Source organism: Ambystoma mexicanum, chromosome 3q, assembly GCF_040938575.1.
Source record: "Ambystoma mexicanum isolate Mex_15411 chromosome 3q, UKY_AmexF1_1, whole genome shotgun sequence".
NCBI classification, from domain to species: domain Eukaryota; kingdom Metazoa; phylum Chordata; class Amphibia; order Caudata; family Ambystomatidae; genus Ambystoma; species Ambystoma mexicanum.
The window spans coordinates 1,101,369,094-1,101,388,428 of NC_090926.1; the positions used below are offsets into that span (position 1 = coordinate 1,101,369,094).

General features: G+C 43.9%; 1 long non-coding RNA gene across 1 annotated transcript in view; it reads right to left on the reverse strand.

Moving 5' to 3' along the window:
- LOC138581963 (uncharacterized) overlaps positions 1-19,335 on the reverse strand; it is a 219,936-nt gene that overhangs the window by 189,407 nt on the left and 11,194 nt on the right. Inside the window, exon 2 of the long non-coding RNA XR_011304906.1 lies at positions 14,159-14,196. This is a non-coding gene — a long non-coding RNA (uncharacterized lncRNA). The remainder of the gene's footprint in view (positions 1-14,158; positions 14,197-19,335) is intronic.

The following is a 19,335-nucleotide window of genomic DNA, read 5'->3' on the forward strand; positions in this document are numbered from 1 at the left end:
CACTGGCCCCCATCAGGTAGAGGACGTAACAACAAGAGCAGTAAAACTAAAGGACAAGCGTGCCTGGAACCACCTTCATGACGTAAAGATCTACAAACTGCAGACCCGCCCCAGCGCCAACGACAGGTCCATTGGAAGAACAGCAACAACATCCCCGACAGCGGAAGAAAGTTCCACCACAGACAACGACCCAATTGTTCCCTCGGAGACGATAACTGACGAAGAAAGGGGTGATCTCCATACTGCCCACCCCATGGTCACACGCTCAAAGAGTAAAAATACTTCCGCCATCTGAGCGCAGATCCCCCCCATTGACTGCTAAGTACAGTTGTAATTAAAACTAGAGGACATTGCTTGCACCAATACACATGTAAACACGTGAATGTTCTCTTTTTTCTCTCGCACATACAGGAACTGCGTAATATTGTATTGTTAAGAAAAAGCTAATTAACAAGTTCAGTGTACAGGCGTAGATGGTGCTGCCAGACGATAACTACCCAGAAGAATTGTCACATCAATTTGTATACGAAATAAAAAGGCCAACATACCTAAAAAGGAGAAGGGTACGTGTCTACTACACAGCCTTCCTCCTGGCCATAGAATATTACATGCCCCACCTCCGCCCATACTTGCCGGTCTTAAGAGACCAATCACTTAGAGTAGCGTGGGAGCAGCTCTTCGCCTGGGCACTGAATGACTATTTGATAGGGAGAGCTTAAACAAAACAAAACTAACATTTAAAAACGAGCATTTCTGAGAATTTTTAGGCGGGCAACTTTAACGTCGCAAGAATAAGCTGCCAGGACTGCAGCAAGGTAAGAGCAAAATGCCGGTGAGATTAGCAATTGTAATAAAAATAATAGGGATTTTGCTAATAACCGGATTTTTGGCTGCTTCTTTATGGCAGTATAGCTGTGCTATCAATTTTGTTGCTGCACCCAAACCTAATATACCCCCGTTCCTTGCTGCAACAGGTGTTACGTCAGGTGGTAGTAGTAACATTGAACCAAAGAAAAATAGAATTAAACGCAGCACATACTCAGACAATAAAGGTATTGATAGTTATGTACAAGATTCAGCACATGTCACAAACAATATATGGTACCAACACATGACCCGCATTGGTAAGCAGACAACTGAGGATAGCTGCTACGTCTGCTCATTAATACCATACGCCATGAGTGCTTCACGAACATTTGTTGCCACAGAAATAAATGAGAAGATAGCACAGTGCATAATATACTTGGCACTGTTCCAGACGAAAGGAAGATTTCAAGGAACTGTAGTACACATGACATGGAAAACACGAGACTCATACCCATATGAAAACAACTTCCTCAAGACCTACTTGAGTTATCACAAGACCAGTTTACATGCTGAAGCATTCAAATATATAACAAGTGGCCCTGCAAAAGGAGAAACACAGAAAGTAACACTGCAGTATCTACCATGTGATTGGTACGCCACTGAAATTCCGGGTAAACAAGGATGCTGGGAGAGGCCGCTACTGACGATAACAGGAAAGGTGTATCTGGATAACAGCTGGGAGATAGGAGTGATTGGCAGCAACATGGTAACAAAAGAAACTATCTCAACCATCGAGACACACAATCACCGATGTTGGACGACGTGGATCAAGTATGTACCAATGCTCACATGGGTAGAAGAAGATGAAGACCCAATAACGATACTACCGTTGACTGCGCCCAAGGTATGTTACCAGCATAAAGGAGTGGTGGACATAGGATATAACACCAATTGTGCAAGTGTGACGGAGTTACCTGAGGGGGGAGCAGGAACAGCAGTAATAATGGATCATTATTGGGCCTGTGGAGAAAAGGCGTACCATACACTGCCTCCCCTGTGGAATGGTGTGTGCACAATGGTACACGTCAATGTACCATCACTAGTGGTACCTAAGAAGCACGTCGATGTGGCGAAATTTCCTAGAATGAATGAAGGGGATAAGAGAAGAAAGAGATCTGCACCACTCCAGGAGGAGCAAGGGAACAGGACCAACAGCAATGACACTGTCCTAAATAGAAGAAAAAGACAAGGAGAGCCGCTGACAGGAAATTACCTGTGGGGAAGGTCGGAAACGGCACTAACATCAATACCGCCAGAACACAGACTATTCAGCAGAGCAGCAATGTTCTTCTCCTCAATAATACACCCGGGATTACAGGCTTACGCAAACGCAAAATGGCTCCAAATAACTAGATGGGAACTAATGATGACCATCAATTCTACAGTAAATGGGTTCAACGCAATAAAAGAGGAGCTGCGAGCTGTAAGGATGGTAGCACTACAGAACAGATATGTATTGGACCTTCTCACAGCAATGGAAGGAGGAGTTTGTGCAAAGATAGGACAATCATGCTGCACGTTCATACCTGCCAATGATGCTGACAATGGTACACTGACAGAAGCAGTTTCACAATTAGCCCAGATGCACTCCAAAATGACGGATGAAAGCAATGGTGTGAACAAGGATGAGAGCTGGTTTTCACTAGTATGGTCATGGATGCCATCATGGCTGTCAGATGGACTGAAAATAATAGTGGGCTGTACTATATTGGCTGGAGCTACCCTGATCATAATTAGATTTTGGAAGGCACGAAAGGCACGCACTACTGACGAGTTGCTGGAAATGGTGGGAATGCACCCCTTGATGCCAGCAGATGACGGCCAGCATACAGGTATAATTATACAGGAAAGGGAGAAGCTGCGCACCCAAATAATTACCAACCATCTAGACCCACCGTCAGTAAAGACCGAGAACCCAAGAAACCCCAGGAGCTACATAGGGAGATGGGTATACTGTACTCCTGGGGGTACCCGTGAATATATGTATTGGTCATTTGAAGATCATGTAAACCACTATGGACATCTCGGAGGAATAACCAAGATATGGCGAGTAAGAGGAGATAACGAGAAGGATATGTTTGTGGTCGACAAGTCGACCAGAGGGGGGACTGAAGTGGGAGAATGGAAAACCAGGCTCCCGTCCTTCACCTCTCGCGCTTGGCCTAGAGGGTCACGACCCAAACACCCGCCACGAGAAGAGTTTGCCCATTTACCAAACGACCAGATACCCTGGTACAGGAACATACGGATGTGTCCATCTGCTTGCCCAGCAGCCCGCACTGGCCATGCCGACACCTGCGGCACGGATCAACTAGACTAAAATCTACACGTCGTTAGAGATGCCATGACGACCTAGACAACGGGAAGCACATCTGTTCAAATATACACACTGGACATTCCCACACCAACCTACACGAAGAATATACTCAGTGCTATGACATAGGCGACAGGCATATTCACGGACGTGCATCTTTATTATTTTTATATAGGCTTTCAGAATGCAGAAACGCAAGACGCATCATGAATTTTTACTAGCTTGCTCACGCTTCTCTTTGAAATCAGGTACAACGATGAGAAATATGATAAAGACAATACCGATTATGGAATTATATGCTCCTATAACCTAAAGCACTTATGCACCAAACTGACAACTTATGCACCGGGCCAAAGTAGGCCTCAAACAAGAGCTCCCGTGGACATCAACAAGACAAGAGTCAGTTGCTGATCCTGCAGAATGAGCTTGGCGAAGCAACCAGCCAAGGTCGCAATGTTGCAAACCCATGTTCCAAGAGCAAATCATCAAAGGCACGATGTTGCAACCTCGCACTCCGCGCACCAACGTTAAAGTCACACCGACAAATTAAACCAGACGCACAGTAGAAAAACAATATTAATTGTGCAGAATTATGCCTCTTTCACGGTCCCTCCCCACGTGATCAAGCCAAACCTGACGAGATGCCAAACCCGGGAGAACAGAGGCGTCTAGATCCCTCGCTACGAGACACTGGCAGATACACTTGAAAGGCTCAATGGACATCTGCAACAGTGGGAACGGTACCCCGTCTAGCTATGAATAAGTCCTCACATTGTCTGCATGTACCCATAGTGAAACATTGTTGCAACTTACAGGTGCACCGAGAGCTGGGAACGACGGTGATCCCAGGCTGGGAAGCTCACGGGCGCACCAATTAGAACATGGGGTTCTTATCACTGACGCCAGCACATTTAGCCAATCCTCAGGAGCCTTCATGTAACAATTTTCATGTATCTAATTGTAGGGACAACCCAGATATACCACCTGACTACACCTTGTCCACTAATATCTTCCTCTATATGTGTGCTATACTAACCCTACCACTCGAACACCCAATTAAGAGTGGCGATAGGTTTTTTTGTTAACTTTCTGAAGTGACGCACGTAGCGCGTCATAATACAGTAAAAAGGGCCTGCGAGCCCCACTATTGAGTGTGTGTCAGGACGAACGCGTGCGCTCCTTGACCCATCCCTGCCGTTTTGTTTAATAAACAGCAGAGTCACCTTGCTCCTTGTGTGCGTCTCATACTCTATCTCATCTTATCTGGGATACACACGGGAGGAGTTGGGGCCTCCCTGCCTGGAGGTCTGCGGACGGTCCGGCCGACCCCGGCAGAATTTCCCCCCGACAAGCCCTATTTAACAAAGCAGAGATGGTAATAGAGGAGGAGGTGCGGAGAAAGGCAAATTGATCCAAAGCTGAATGGGTATCAGGGAGAATAAAATTTAAATGAAATGACGAGGAGAAAGAAGAGAATGGGGAGAAAATAGAAGAGGACACAGAGGATAATGCAGCCTCAGAAGAGAGAGGAGTAGGGGGAGGAAGGAGCGACTGAGATGGTGATGAGTGGACCCTTTAAAAAGAAAGGAGGAGGGGACGAAAGCAAAGACAGAGACTGGATAGCGGGGATAGTGGAAGGGACTGGTCTATGTGCCTCCACAGTAGAAAAGGGAAAATACAAATAGGTGTGGCTCAGGCAACCAAAGGAGCAAGGTGAACAGGGGAAAGAAAGAGGCAAATGCCACTGTTACAAAGGGGAAAAGGGGATGCACATTACGTTCTTTGACAGACCATCAACCGGGACAATCTAATATGCAGCCTGCCATCCCTTATGACACGGGCCAGCAAATGGATACAGGCGCTCGAGAAAAAGATAGCCGGTGTGACACTGGTGAAAGGGAACATGATGAGCTTGATTGTGACAATCATAGGGGAGCAAGGAGACAAAATATGGGAGCAGGCAGGATAGAAGGGGGTAAAAATGAGAACAAATGCCCATGATGAGGCTCCATTTAACAACTGTCGAGCATGCATGTGGGAGGTGCTTTGGGGCATGTATCCCGATAGGTACGATCTAGGGATAGTAATGGCACATTAAACGAAGCCTGATGATGACCCTGCAAATGATATAAAACAGGTTCAGGATATTTGGACATAGGAGACACGAAGGTCCATGGATAAGTGCATACCACTATTCTACCACACATTGGTAAAAGGGCTGCCAGCGGATGTTCAGGCATCACTGGATAATATTGTGGGAATAGAAGCAAAAGGATGGCCAGAAATACAAGCAACAATAGCACATTATTGAAAGCAAAAACAGAAGAGCGAGAGACTGAAAACTCTGCCAAAGTTGACAACAAACTGGTCCAGAAGAAACAAGCAAAGCATACAATGGAAGAGGCAATGCTCGTACCCGAAACTGCTGCAGTAGCACCCGCACAACAGGGAGAGTTTCCCGTAGGGAACATACCACAGCAGGGGGTCACATGCAGCCGCAATATGCGCCACAACGGGATTTCTTTACCTAGGGAGAGGGTACATACAACGGAAAGAGGAGGATATAGAGGGTCAGGGGACAGGGTCTTTGGACCATGTTATATATGTCAGAATATGGGGTATCAGGTGATTCACATGGCATAAAAACAGGGGTTCGGCACATTACTGCAGCAGTGGCAGCAGATGCAACTCCTCCCAGCCCAGTCACAGCAGGACAGATATCTGCGCTGCCAGCAAGGAGCAAGGAGCAAGGACACAAATAAAAGGGGGGACAATGAATAGTGGTACAGCATCTCCAACCATGGCCCAGCCTTCAGCAGCGGCGGCAGAAAGTGCAATGGTGTTAGGGCAGAACGTGACACCCCACTACACCGGGGACAAGGTGGTGGACCAAATCCTTTCCCTTTCCCACAGGGTAATGTGCAACAATAGGGGGGCCCACAGAAAGCCTGAGTGTGTCCAGTCCTAGCAGTACCTGAAGGCCCTGAAGAGGAACCCGAGGTAGCAGTGAAAATAGGACCACAGGAGCCACCAGATCCTGCATTAAGGAGAGGGAATTCCCATTATCAAACAAGGTGATGGATACTCAGGGCTTCTCTGGGTGGTGTCATGGTTCCAGTAACAAAAGATGTACCACTAACCATAGGGACACAACACATTGTAGCACCACTACTGTATTCCAAATACACACCTATCAATATACTAGGGAGAGATCTGTTCAGCAAGATAAATTCAACAATTTCATTCAAAGAGAAAAGGATGGTGTGCACAACATCAGACCTTTACGATAGACGAGTCACCACACTCTTTTCGGCGGCGCACGCGCATCCCACCCTGCACACCTAGCCCTTGTATCTGAGGATCCTCCTATACGGGGTCAAGATCCTGTTGTGATGGGTCCCGGGAATACATGTGAAGGTGTTCCGACTGACACCAGAATTTCTGTTCAGACCCCACTGCCAGAAGAATGATGAAAGGAACGACACTCGTGCTACAGCTAGAGGAGGTGGTGATACGTAAAGACATAGTTATCCTATGTTGCACCGACAATGACCGCATGGAATGGCGCACAGTGCTATGCATTGACCCAATGCTAATGATTATAGGAGTAGCTAATTAACAGTTAATGAGGAGGAGGGATACATGGTATTCCAGTTACAGATACACTGTTGAGTTCAAGTAATTAAAAAAACGGATGCCAATCCTAACGCAATTAGAGAAGAAAGGGAACAAACACACAGAGACAGATCTAAAAAATGTGTCAGAGAAAATATGGGCCAAAGGACCCCATGATGTAGGGGTATTTAAAGGAGTGGGGGCAGTGAACATAAAACTAAAGGAAGGGGCAGTATTGCCCCGTGAAAAACATTACCCTTTGTCTAGAGAAGCAGATGAGGGGATATACTCGACTCTAAATGCATTATGGCAGCTGGGCATCATACAGACATTCACATCACCATGCAACACAGCGATATACCACATAAAGAAATCAAAGGGTGGGTAATGGAGATTGATACAGGATTTACGCCCTTTAAACGATGTGGTCAAGGGAGAATTTCCCCTGGTTCCGAACACCGCTATGATATTGTGCAACATCCCAACAAAAGCAAAGTTCTTCACAGTCATCAACTTGAAGAATGCCTTTTTCTTCATTCCATTGCACACAGATTCAAGATACCTGACAGCATTTTTGTATCGCAGGACCAGATTCAAGCACACTAGGCTGCCTCAAGGGTACTGTGAGTCACCTAGCATATTCAACAGGGTGATCCAAATGGACCTGAGCAATGTAGAAATGCCAAGCACTTTGTCAAGTATGTTGCTGACTTACTGATATGTAGCAAGATGGCGGAAGTATGTAGGGAAAATTTGCTATACATTCTAACACTGCTTGCAGTTAATTAGTACAAGGTGGACAAAACAAGATTGCAATACTACCAGGAAGAGTTTGTGTATGTGGGACAGATAATATCCATTGAAGGGCGCAGGATAACACCTGAAATGGTACAGGCAGTTCACTCCACAAAACTCCCTTGCACAGTGAAGGAAATGCAAAGGTTCCTGGGGTTATCTAACTACTGCAGGGCATGGGTGTTTGATAATTCCTCATTCACAAAACCCTTAGTTCAGGCCCTCAAGGATGCACAAAGGAAGAAAAGAGAATTAAAATGGACGTCTGAAATTAATGATAGTTTCACAGGGCTAAAAGAAGCCCTGGCCCATACGTCAGCACTGCCCACCCCTAACAACGAGAAAAGGTCTACCGTTCCTCACATAAAAAAAGCCACAGGGACACAAGCCACTGGCATATTACATTGGTATTCTAGACAGAATGATGCAGGGACGCTTTCCCTGTGAACAAGCACTCACGCCTGCAGCGTTTGCAATAGAGGAGGCAGTGAGAATTAAAATTGGGTGTCCAGTAGTACTGAACATGGAGCACTCGCTATTTGTCATTCTAAAAAAATAAAAAAGCACACTGGCAAAACAAAGGGCATCAGATTACGAGGTCATACTGACGAGCCATTGTGGTGGTGATGTGATGGGTAGTAAACCCGGTGACCTACATAGCAGAACCTGCAGAGGAAGGGGATTACATGCACAATTGAGCAGCACACATGGACAGAATGAAAGGGAACATTCAGGTAAAAGAAGAAGAAATAGAAGGGGCAGACATGGTTTATATTGATGGGTCATCAAGTATTGATCCTGATACTGGGAGGAGAGACACTGGAGCAGCGATAGTATGCTACAGGAAAGGGGAGTACGTACTAGCATCTCAACAGTGATTAAATTCACATTACTCTCCACAAGCGGCAGAATTGTTAGCAATGATGAATGCACTGAATATGATGGAAGGACATGCAGCTGACATATTTTCCACCTCAGCCTATGTGACATCAATCTGTGACCAATTTTTGCCTGCTCATTCTCTAAAAACTATCAAGGGAATGATACTGCGACTACAAGGGCCCTTCCGACACTTGCGTATCAACTATATTGATATTCAAGACAGATGTGCCTCTTATAGGTACATGATCATTGTTGTCTGTCCATTTTCACAGTGGCTTCAGGCAGGGCTCTGATCAAAGAATGACGCAAAATTGGCTGCCAAGTTCCTGGGAGGGAGGGGTTTCCAAGATGTGGTGTTTATGATCAATTTAGGTTGGATAATGGCAAATATTTTGCCAGTTAACCATTTGCAGAGGTAACACACCTCCTGGGGATACAACATGAACTTTGCACAGTGTACTGGCAGCAAGCAAATGTGATTTTCGAGAAACTAAGCAGCTTGCTTAAAGCATGCTTAGCAGAACTAACATTGTCATTGTGCCAAATTTGACTTTATTACCTCCCATTGGTGTGTTTTGCCCTTCGCACTTACCTGGTGCAGATCATCACTTCAATCCGCACAAAATCTCTGTAGAGATTCTAGGAGAGGAAATGAAACATTACCTAACTGAAATGACCACGGTGACCAAGTACATCCCACCCCAGGTCCAACGATCAACATGTTGGCCGACCAACGTTGATGACAAATGCTAATGGGGAAGAGGAATTTCCACAGCACAGCTTTTATATCCCAATGTACTGATCCATAACGCTGTGCGGAAGTGGAAAGGCCCTCAGTTTTCTGACCAATTTGAGATCATCTATTCAACGCATAAAGTGGTGAAAGTAAAGGGGAAAAGGGCATGGACACTCATCACAGACATTTGCAAGGTCAACAAAAGCATGACGGGAGAAGGGAGAAACGCTGCTTGATGGGAAGTATATTACAACTGTCACTGACATTCTTTTCAGTAATCCGAATTTATAAAAGGCCCGCGAGTGAAGAAGATAGCGGGCAAGAGACTAGTGGGGGAAATGTGAAGAATAATAAGATGAATGGGAAAGTAGTGGTGGTAGGATTTTTTTGTCTTTTTCTTTTTTGTTTTATCTCTCTCCTTTGGATTTTGCGGCATGAAGAAAACAATTATACTTTGGCTAATGGTACTGGGGAGACACAAACTAAAGGAAGTCTACTAACATTTGAAATGCTACATGAGCCCATTGGGGAGAGAGTGGACATGTAATCTGAAAATATTTGGTATAGCGAGATGAAGAGAGTGGGGCGAGAGAGCACCAACAGCAGTTGCTATGTGTACTCCCTTATCACACATATTGCAGGGATGCCAAAACTATTTCTGGTCCAAGAAGTAACAGCAGAGGAGTGGGGATGGCTGATACACTTAGCAATGTGTGGAACTAGAGGGCTGTTTCAGAGGCACACAGTGCAGGTGCAATGGATAGATGAGGCGGAAGAAGTATACTCGGACAAAAACATTCAGCTTGAAAGCATGACCCGGGGAGAAGCACCTAAGCATACGATACTGGAATACCATACCGAGGAACACACAACCGTGGCCGCTTGGTTGAAATTACGCAACCACTGGGGTAATGCTTTAACACATCAACATATGCACCTATACCGTATTGTCATCACGTTCTGTAGATTTGTTATCATCAATATGAATGCATTTAATTTAATCCTAATATTTCACCCATATACTTTGAATACGTATACATTATGTGTTTAGAAATCTCGTCTGCAACTGGATATAACAAGCAGAATAATGTTTTCTAATTGTACGGAACAGGTAACCATAGTTACTTTAATGTAACCGATTCCCATCCTCCCATTTCCATGGGTGCATGGAAAGTGAGGCGCCGACACGCACATTGACGCATTGTGACGCGTCGCAAGGTCGCCATGACAACGTTATAAGCATTAGGACACGAAGCATGCAGTACATACTAAACCCGAGAAGATACATACTCAACCCGAGAAGATGGAGTAATGAAGCTCACGCCTTGGTATCCAAAAATTACTTCTGATGGATCCAAATCTATCAGCAAGAAGAAGAACAAGCGCTGGATGCGCTCGCGGGCGTCTTTGCTTCGAACAACACTGAAGGAGGCAGGTAAGCTAAATAAGAGTGCATTTATTGATAATCAGAACGCATACATACACGCATTCATTACCAACGGATAGTTATTGACTATGCCCAACACATTTACCTTTACAGCCATCCGCTGTGACTTGAAAGCACGAATCAGTGGTTCCTATGGTAAAATACCTTCATTATTTTCTACATGTTAAGTTTCCACAGTACACAGTGAAGGGTTTTGTGGACCACGTGCTGACCATAAATATGCTTTTTTCTTTGTTGTGTACTTACAATGAAAAGGCTCAAACAACAAGGTACAAACCATTCGAATTTTGTTTGAGTAAAATATATGCATGAATAATTATGTATTCATAAGGTACATGATTACATTTCTTTCTGTGTTTCGTATGTTGGAACTGATAATGGCTGATCATGGTATGTACTTTTGACTTTGCACTTTATGTTTTATGTTTTTTTGCTTATTGGAATTTTGCCGATTGGAATGTTGTATATGTCATTATAAAATATGGCTGACTGAAGCCCTGAGGATGGAGAGATTCTCTGAAATGCATCGGCTTTTGAGCCATATTCAGACCTAGGAATTGTTTTCCCATTCAACTCAGACCAATTTGAATTCAAGTTTATGCTGAATTAAATTGTTTTTTTACCAAAATTATGAGACCGTATTAACACCTCACCTTTCTTGGAGTGAAAGGGATTAATTGTGAATGAGTATATCGATTTAAAAATCGCACATCAAAAATATTTTAAAAAAGCATTAACAAATAGCTCGTTTTGAAAGCATTTTGGAAAGCATCAGACATAGCTGGGCTGGAACGCCCAACTTTTTTTCCTTCTGTATTTTTTGGATCCTGGTGTCACAGGATCGACCAAAAAGTCTGGTAGCTCCTGGATAACTCTACTAGCAGCAAAGCTATGCTTTCAAAATACTCAGAAACCTGTTGTGGTGCCCACCTCTATCTCCTATTCTAGAACAGAAGAATGTCATGGTGCAGCAAGTTTGATGTTATTGTTTAGAGATAATCTTAAGATGTCCCAGGAGGATCTGTTTTGGTTGGGGACGGGCAGGTAGTGGGTGGGACTTGTAGAGGAGCAGATTGACACGTTTACCTAGCTCCTGCCCCCTCACTGCTGTCATATTGGAACAGCAGGAGAAGACCTGTAAATGGGACCGCATGCATTGTCCCTATACCACATCGAACGTACGAGAGGAGATATGCCCTCGGACAAGCATACAGAATGTACTCTTGCACTGAAAGACTGGAAGGATGTCTTATAGAAGGATGTCAGCACGCATCATTGGACATTAGAGGGTTAAGTGAATTCTGAAGATTGCAGAGTGATGTCATAAAGAAGATATATTGAAGATATACCGAAACTATATGCAAATCCTTAAGAGTGACGATGTAATCAAAGCAACAAGAGAAACATGCACTTAAGGATAAACTAGTCGTACACACAAAGAAGATACAGTCACTTGCTCACCAATACATTTAGATATGCAGTAAGGCAAGGTAGAAGAGACATGTAGAAGCTTGCTATAAGAGGAAAATATAGAGTGGCAAGGGCTGCCATGAAAGGAAAATGGATGTTGGCTTGTGTCAAATTCAGCCCGCCTATCAAGTTTGCAGAATCAAGAAAAGTAGGAGAATAGGTTTGTGTGCAAAACGAAGAGGAGTCTATGTTGGTCTGGGATCAATGAGGCTTTTTTGAGGAATGATTGCAAATCCAAAGGGGGGGCAGATGGATAAGCTATGAACGGGAGACATATTTCCCTTAGATTAAAAGAAGCAGAAAACATCTGTAAGAGCCAAGTATTGGACAATTAAAAGTGTATGGAGTCTATAAGGGATGGAGTGAGCAAGTCTATAGCGGCCAAGAGGAGCAAGAACACCCAGTATAATTAAATCAAACAGCAATAAATAGAAGGTCGAAATGGCCAAATTTCTTGTCTCCTCACAAGTGATTCAGAAGTCGAAAATAAGGGCTATTCATTAAACTTTGGATAAAGATAGTGATGTGCTATACTCCTTTAAATGTTCCAGAACAGTGAGCAGGCTAGAAGGTCAACTACAGACGAGAAGACTTTGGCTCATGTCTGGACGGATGAGAGATGATGGATTAATTGTGTAAACGGGAGTAACCTGACATGACTCAAGCACATGGGTTTTGTTTCACTTACATACTGCTAATGAGCCGAAAAGTCAGTCTATGGGGCAACCTTTTATACAATGTTGGATAGACCAATACTCTGCCATTTGACATATTTAGAGGTAGTTTGAGGCGTGCCTTACAGATGATATAGATACATATGTTCCCTTAACCAAACCCTCCTCTGAATAGGTTTTCCTAGTTTGCCACATAGAATGGCATCATAGATGATGTATATTCGGATACAAAACTCTTGTATAATCAAGTTTTTGTGTGAGTGTGCAAGCACCAGTCCGATGTCTGCCAGTTTGCCATGCTGTATTAAACTAAGAATAAAGTAGTATTTTGCCACATTCTTTGAGTCTGTCCTGTAATTTGGTCCGCAATCTTCATTGGTAATTCCATCTAGGACAAGAGACGCTTCAAGGTGCTAGAGCACAGAATGACCATCGGGATTTGCATGCACATGGGCAATCAATGGGTGGGCAAACAATCAAACGTCCAAACACGCTATGTGTCCCTTCCTCACATAGCATCTTCCTCCTATCTGTAGTCCAATGAAATAGTTTTGACTTATTACTGACATAATCACCACCTATTATCCAAAACTAATAACAAGGAAGGGTAATCACAAAAAGTCAGTTCTTATGACTGCTTCTCAATCGGGCATGAGCCTCAGGAAGCTCTTGCAAGCATAGAATAAGCTTGAGCACTGGGTGTTACGCCACCCGGCCTTACACTTGGGCATGAGCAGTGAGGTTTTCATGTATAGCCATATCATGCAGAAAGCGAAGAGGTGCCATTGCTTTCTCTTTTGATCTCTCAGTAAAAGAAATATATCAACTAGAGATCGGTCACTAACGAAACATGTGTTGAATTGGGGCTAATGGCGCATTAAGTGTTGGCTGATAGTGCCAATGTCGATGACCAGGACTGCATGTTGAAATGTCACTCTCCCATACAGTACTCGTGCAAATGATTTGAAACTGACCCAAGCAACGGGGCCAGAATATTATTGTAGTAGTTTGTGAGTTTTGCTGGACAACCATGCATATTATACAATCTTTTCAATATCTGTACATGCATTTTCTTTTTAACAGTAAGAATAACAGAATTACAAAAAAATCAAGAGTAAACATCCATTCATACTTGGATATTAGAAATCATATGACATATCTGTGCAGTACTCGAAAGAGTCAACATACGTAGATAAGTAACTCAGTTGAGCCTTGAGGCAAACATGGCGGTGGCACATGGAAAGCATTATGGAACAGGCCAGAAATGAACCATTACAACACTTCAGCTAAAACAGGAGTTGCATTATGAATTCCTGAAAACAGCAATGCTGCTTGTAACAATAACATCCAAAAGTTACCTGTGAAAGGTGGTATTCCTCACCAGTGATTTTTATTCCTGTAATAATAACAGACATTAACAAACATTCAGTTAGTTAGTGGAGAGCCCACCTAGTTAAGACGTTGTATATGTTTAAGAATGAACACACCTGCAATTATCCTTCACATCTCAAATATTGTTTGCACAATATCCCATGTTTCTGTGCTGTTAGTGACAAGACATTGCATTAAGAATCCACCTTTTCCACTGACCATTGATGTACTAATACATTTTCCCATGTAGCAATAACCCCCACTGCTTATATCTTTGCAATACAGTAGAATGACCGTTCTAGACGAAAAAATAATGTTTTAAAGCATTATTCTCTCCATGTTGTTTAGTTCAACCACACAATATGCCCTTCCCAAAACATTCAAATGTGGTGTAGCAGAGATGAGATATTTTACCACAGATAACAAAGTGAATTCAATGGCTTTCAATATCCATTGGGCGGTCTTCTGGGGGGCAGAACCAAAACATGTGAATGTAAACTTTGATGACTAGGCCAAGATAATAATTCAGATGTCATGATTTACGTCATAGCCCGTATGCCAGAGCCTAACCTCCTAAGGTGCTCCAAATGCCGACTGCAGGCTGTGGCTGGTTAGGCAGCACAGAATACTGCTGAACCCAAATCAAGGATCAGGAGAAAGTTTGGTCTCCATTCTTTAGGGCAAGAGAAACTACTACCCCATAACGCTTGACAGACATACTTTTGGAAAGCAATATTCTTCTGTCTGAATCTGTATATTAATGTTTATTACCCATGTATGCATGATACAAATGAAAAGCTATCAATGTCTAGGGCGCAGGTGAGATTATACAGACCAACCTCTAGGAAACTAATTTGGTGGAAAGGGTTAAAAACTCTGTCATAACGTTCATGGCTCCTATGCATAGTTAGCTAGAACACCCTAAAAGTGATCTAGAAGCATGGATCTAAAATATCACAGGTAAAGCATTTTAAATCCCACTCCAACTGATCCTTCTCACATGTTCTCTGTGCTATAATAGTCTCCCTTATGCTGGTCAGAGAAGAATAAGGACCAAAACAAGTCACATATGGACACTGTGCCAAAACTCTGTACCACAATAAAACTCTTAAGGGCACTCCAGTGTAAAAGAAAACAATATGTTGACACACAGTAGCTTTTTCTCAGCCCCAAAAAAATTGAAACATAAAAAAAATAGAAAAGTGCCAATTGTCAGCCCCATAAACTGCTTAGTTAAAGACATTTGACAAGTGCCTGCTACTTTGTAATTTAGCTCTGCCTCCAAATTATTGAAGCAAACATTACAAATCAGAATTTTGCAAAAACTGGCAAAGTGACCATTTTTGGCTTGCTTACTTTCTCAGGCAGGTCAGATATGGTAGCTCAGCATACCTCCAGGCTCTTTTCCCCTAAGGATTCAGAGTGTCGTAACCCTCAATCGAATTTCAAAAGAATATCCCAACTGTCTGAAACGACTGGTTTATAGATGATATGTCCCACCCTTAATCCAATACTACTAAATAATTATGGAATCATAGAAACAGTAGAACTGCCGTCTTGTTGGTTTATATTTGAAATTAATCCAATCTTGTAATTACCGATTCCTTATGTATGAACTGGTATGATTGAACAAGATGTGCCTATACCATGTGGTGCAAGGAGGCTTTGCTTGGAAACGAGGAACAATGGCATTTTCTGTGACAAAAGAAGAAACCTGAGTAAACAAGATGTTCAAACAATTTAGATAAAAAAGGGAGAAGAGAAATCGGATGCAAATGTGCAGGGAGCAAAGGATCTAAAGGTGTATTTATTTTATTTGTATTTATTGAATATGCATAAAATGCCCATACAGCAAACGGTGTTTCCAGGTGCCACAAGACAAAAAAGGGGACGGGATAATAACAATAATAGTCCTACTAGGCCTTGTGACATTTGGATTGTGCAAGTGCATTATTTAAGGTACAAGAGGGGCCGGGGGGAGGGAGGAAACTGCATACAATGGGGGGATAAGTGCCAGGGGATGCCGAGTGAACTACTGTCTAAGTGCAGGGACAGGTAGACTCCGGAGGGATGCCCAACCCACCAGGCTGGTCAGGCAAGGTGGCCCGGAAGGGCAGTGCTATATTGCGGGAGTGCTGTTAAGGAGCGCCTGATAACTTGTATGACTCATAGGGACCAGGCCGCTAGTCGCATTGGCAGATGGGGAAATTAGCAAGGTAGGTCGAAAGGGAAGGAGGTAAAGAAAAGCAGGGTCTTAAGAAGTTTCCGGAACTTAAGGCGGTTCGGCTGTAATCTGAGAGAGGGCTAGCCACCCCTCCCATCCCCAGACTCTCTGCTTGGAAAAACATTTAGTCTACAGAGAGTTGAAACTAGAGGAGGGCTCTAGCAGGGGGGTATTTAGGGACAGAGAGTTGGATGTAGCCGGGTCCCAGACCCCAGAATGCCTTGTGGATAATGCAGAGGGTCTTAAATTAAATCCTCGTAGCCACCGGGAGCCAGTGGAGAGATTTTAGGACTGGAGAGATGCAGTCCCTGGGATTGAGGCCAATGATAACACTCACAGTCTTATTCTGGATTAGTTGAAGTGGTGAAGGGAAGAAAGAGGAAAATTGAAGAAGATTGAGGAAGAGGATGTTGCAGTAGTCCAGCCTAGGGAGGACCAGAAATCTAGAGATGTTGATTTTCTGGGGGCAGGTGAGGAATGGGAGAATGCCTTTGAGGAGGTGAAGCTGAAAGTGGGCCTTCTTGGCAAGATCCATGATGTGAGGGGAGAAGGAGAGAGAGGAGCCAAACATGATGCCAAGGTTTTTGTCCTCACAGGATGGTGAGGGGGGAGGACACAAGGAGGGTGGCCAGAGAGTGGGAGGGAAACAGTGAGCAGGGGTCCCAATGAGAAGGATCTCAATCTTACTAGCATTAAGACAGAGATGATTGGCTGTGCACCATGTCTGAATAGCACTCAGGTAGGCAGGAATGAGAGAGGAAGAGGAGGAGGTAGTGGTCGGAAGCTTGAAGGAGAGCTGTGCGTCATCAGCATAACAATGGAAGTGAGAAGAGAAGGAGGTGATCAGGTGGGCCAGGGGGGCAAGGTAGATATTCAAGATCCACAGCAATAGGATAGAGCCCGAGGAATGCTGCAGGTATAGAGTGGGGGTGGAGGAGATGAAAGGGCCCAGTTGCACCTGGGAAGGTTGATTAGATAGGACGGAAGTCAGCCAATCCAGTGCCATGTCCATGATGCCAAGTGTATCAAGGAGCCTTTTTATGAGGACAGAATGATTGCCCATGTGAAAGGCAGAGGAAAGATCAAAAAGATTGAGAATGGAAGAAGAGTTGCAGAAACACTCATCATGCTGCTCTAACCCTTTATGTTTAGTGATACATGCCATGGCACATTAAATAAACATATTCAGACTGGGCCACCAGCGTGGGCCAGTGCTAGGTAGGAACACTCACAATGATGACTTCACCGTTGATGCCCAGTCAAAAATGCCATCCCATACTAAGAAAACCTGTGTTTGCTGCAAAGACATGTTGTATTATGGTGGGATGCTTTATGCACCGATGCAACCCTCTTGCCCACCCGAATATGCACAAACAAACACTCATAATGTTGGTTTTGCCCTTAAGGCCTTTGTAAAATTCCATGGCATAATAAGAAAACATGTTTTCTGAAGGGCACATGCTGCTGAACGTCTGTGTCCGCCGGAGCCCATTTGTTTTACGGGGAGATGCGAGTCGAGCAACATTTTTCCTTTCTTTTGTTGAAGGGACGCAACACACCCCTGTGGTCCAGCGTGATACGTCTGCAGGCGCCAGTACACTCACCCGTGAGTTGTGTCATCAACAGGACACATTTGGGTGAAGCCCTACTGTGAGCTCAGAAATTTCCCGTGCAGGAACCAGTTTCTGGACGCTGTCAATTGGAACAAACAGCTGATCCAGTCCATTATAAAAAGGAAGAATGGATTGTCTCCTTTCCCCTATTTCTATGCCAAGAATGTATCTCCTGAGGAAGAAGTCACTATAATAAAGTATTACGTTGAAACTGGTAGAGAGAAACTTGTGATGAGGTCGTGGTTGAAGACTCTTGGGACCCATCTCATTTTTGGGCCACCTTGATTATTATATTCTGGCTTAGTATATTGACTTCACATACTTTCTATAAATAATCCAATTGATGAATTATATGTCATGATTGTTTTATAGATTTTACACTCCACACCTATTGGTGTTTTGTATGAGTGGATCGATGGTTGACGGTTGCTTGTGGATGAATGTTTGAACGATTGAATAGTATGAATTATTTTATATAGATGTGTTCTTGAACGTTTTTTCCTGCTATGTAAATTGTCTCCATAAGTGCAGATTAAATCATGATTTAACATATATATTTAAATTGTATCAGGTCTAATAAAATCCCTTGATACCCACTTTCAAATTGTATCCTCTGAATGTTTTTTCCGTGATCAATAATAAGAAAACATGTCATGACATTTTACAAAGGCGTTTGGCTGCAAGCACCAATGCCCAGCACCAGGCCCAAGCCTTGCCCTCAGAGACACATAGGGCCTCATTCCGAGTCTGGCGCTAACCAATGGTGCTATTAGCGCCTTGGTCGGCGCCGGACCCGTACCGGCACCGCCCTGGTGGAATGGGAAATTACCGCCCTATTCCGAGTTGACCAGGGCGGTAATTTGCCGTTCCCCAGGGCTCTTCCCCATTCCCAAATGAGCCCCCATATCGCTCAATGGGAATGGGGAAATTGCAAATAACGGTAACCGTACTTTACGGTCACCGTTATTGGCTTAAAATCCCCTTTGCGCCCTCGTTCCTAACGCCTGCTTCAAGCAGGCGATAAGGACGAGGGCGCAAAGGGAACTCGGAATGTGGCGGTAAGGGATTAGCGGCACCGGTCTCGTTAACGGTGACCGGTATCCCTTACCGCCATACTCGGAATGAGGCCCATACACTTACTCACACACATGCCCTCTGTCACTCACATGCAGCTACCCTTTTTCAAATGAACTCTCTCTTTCTCACACATTCAATCACTTGAACACATACACAACTAAATCATGCATACACATTTCACAGCAATCCTTTTTTGAAATGCGTGTTAACGTACCCGGACCATAGCAGTGATCATCTCTTGGGCTTCTCT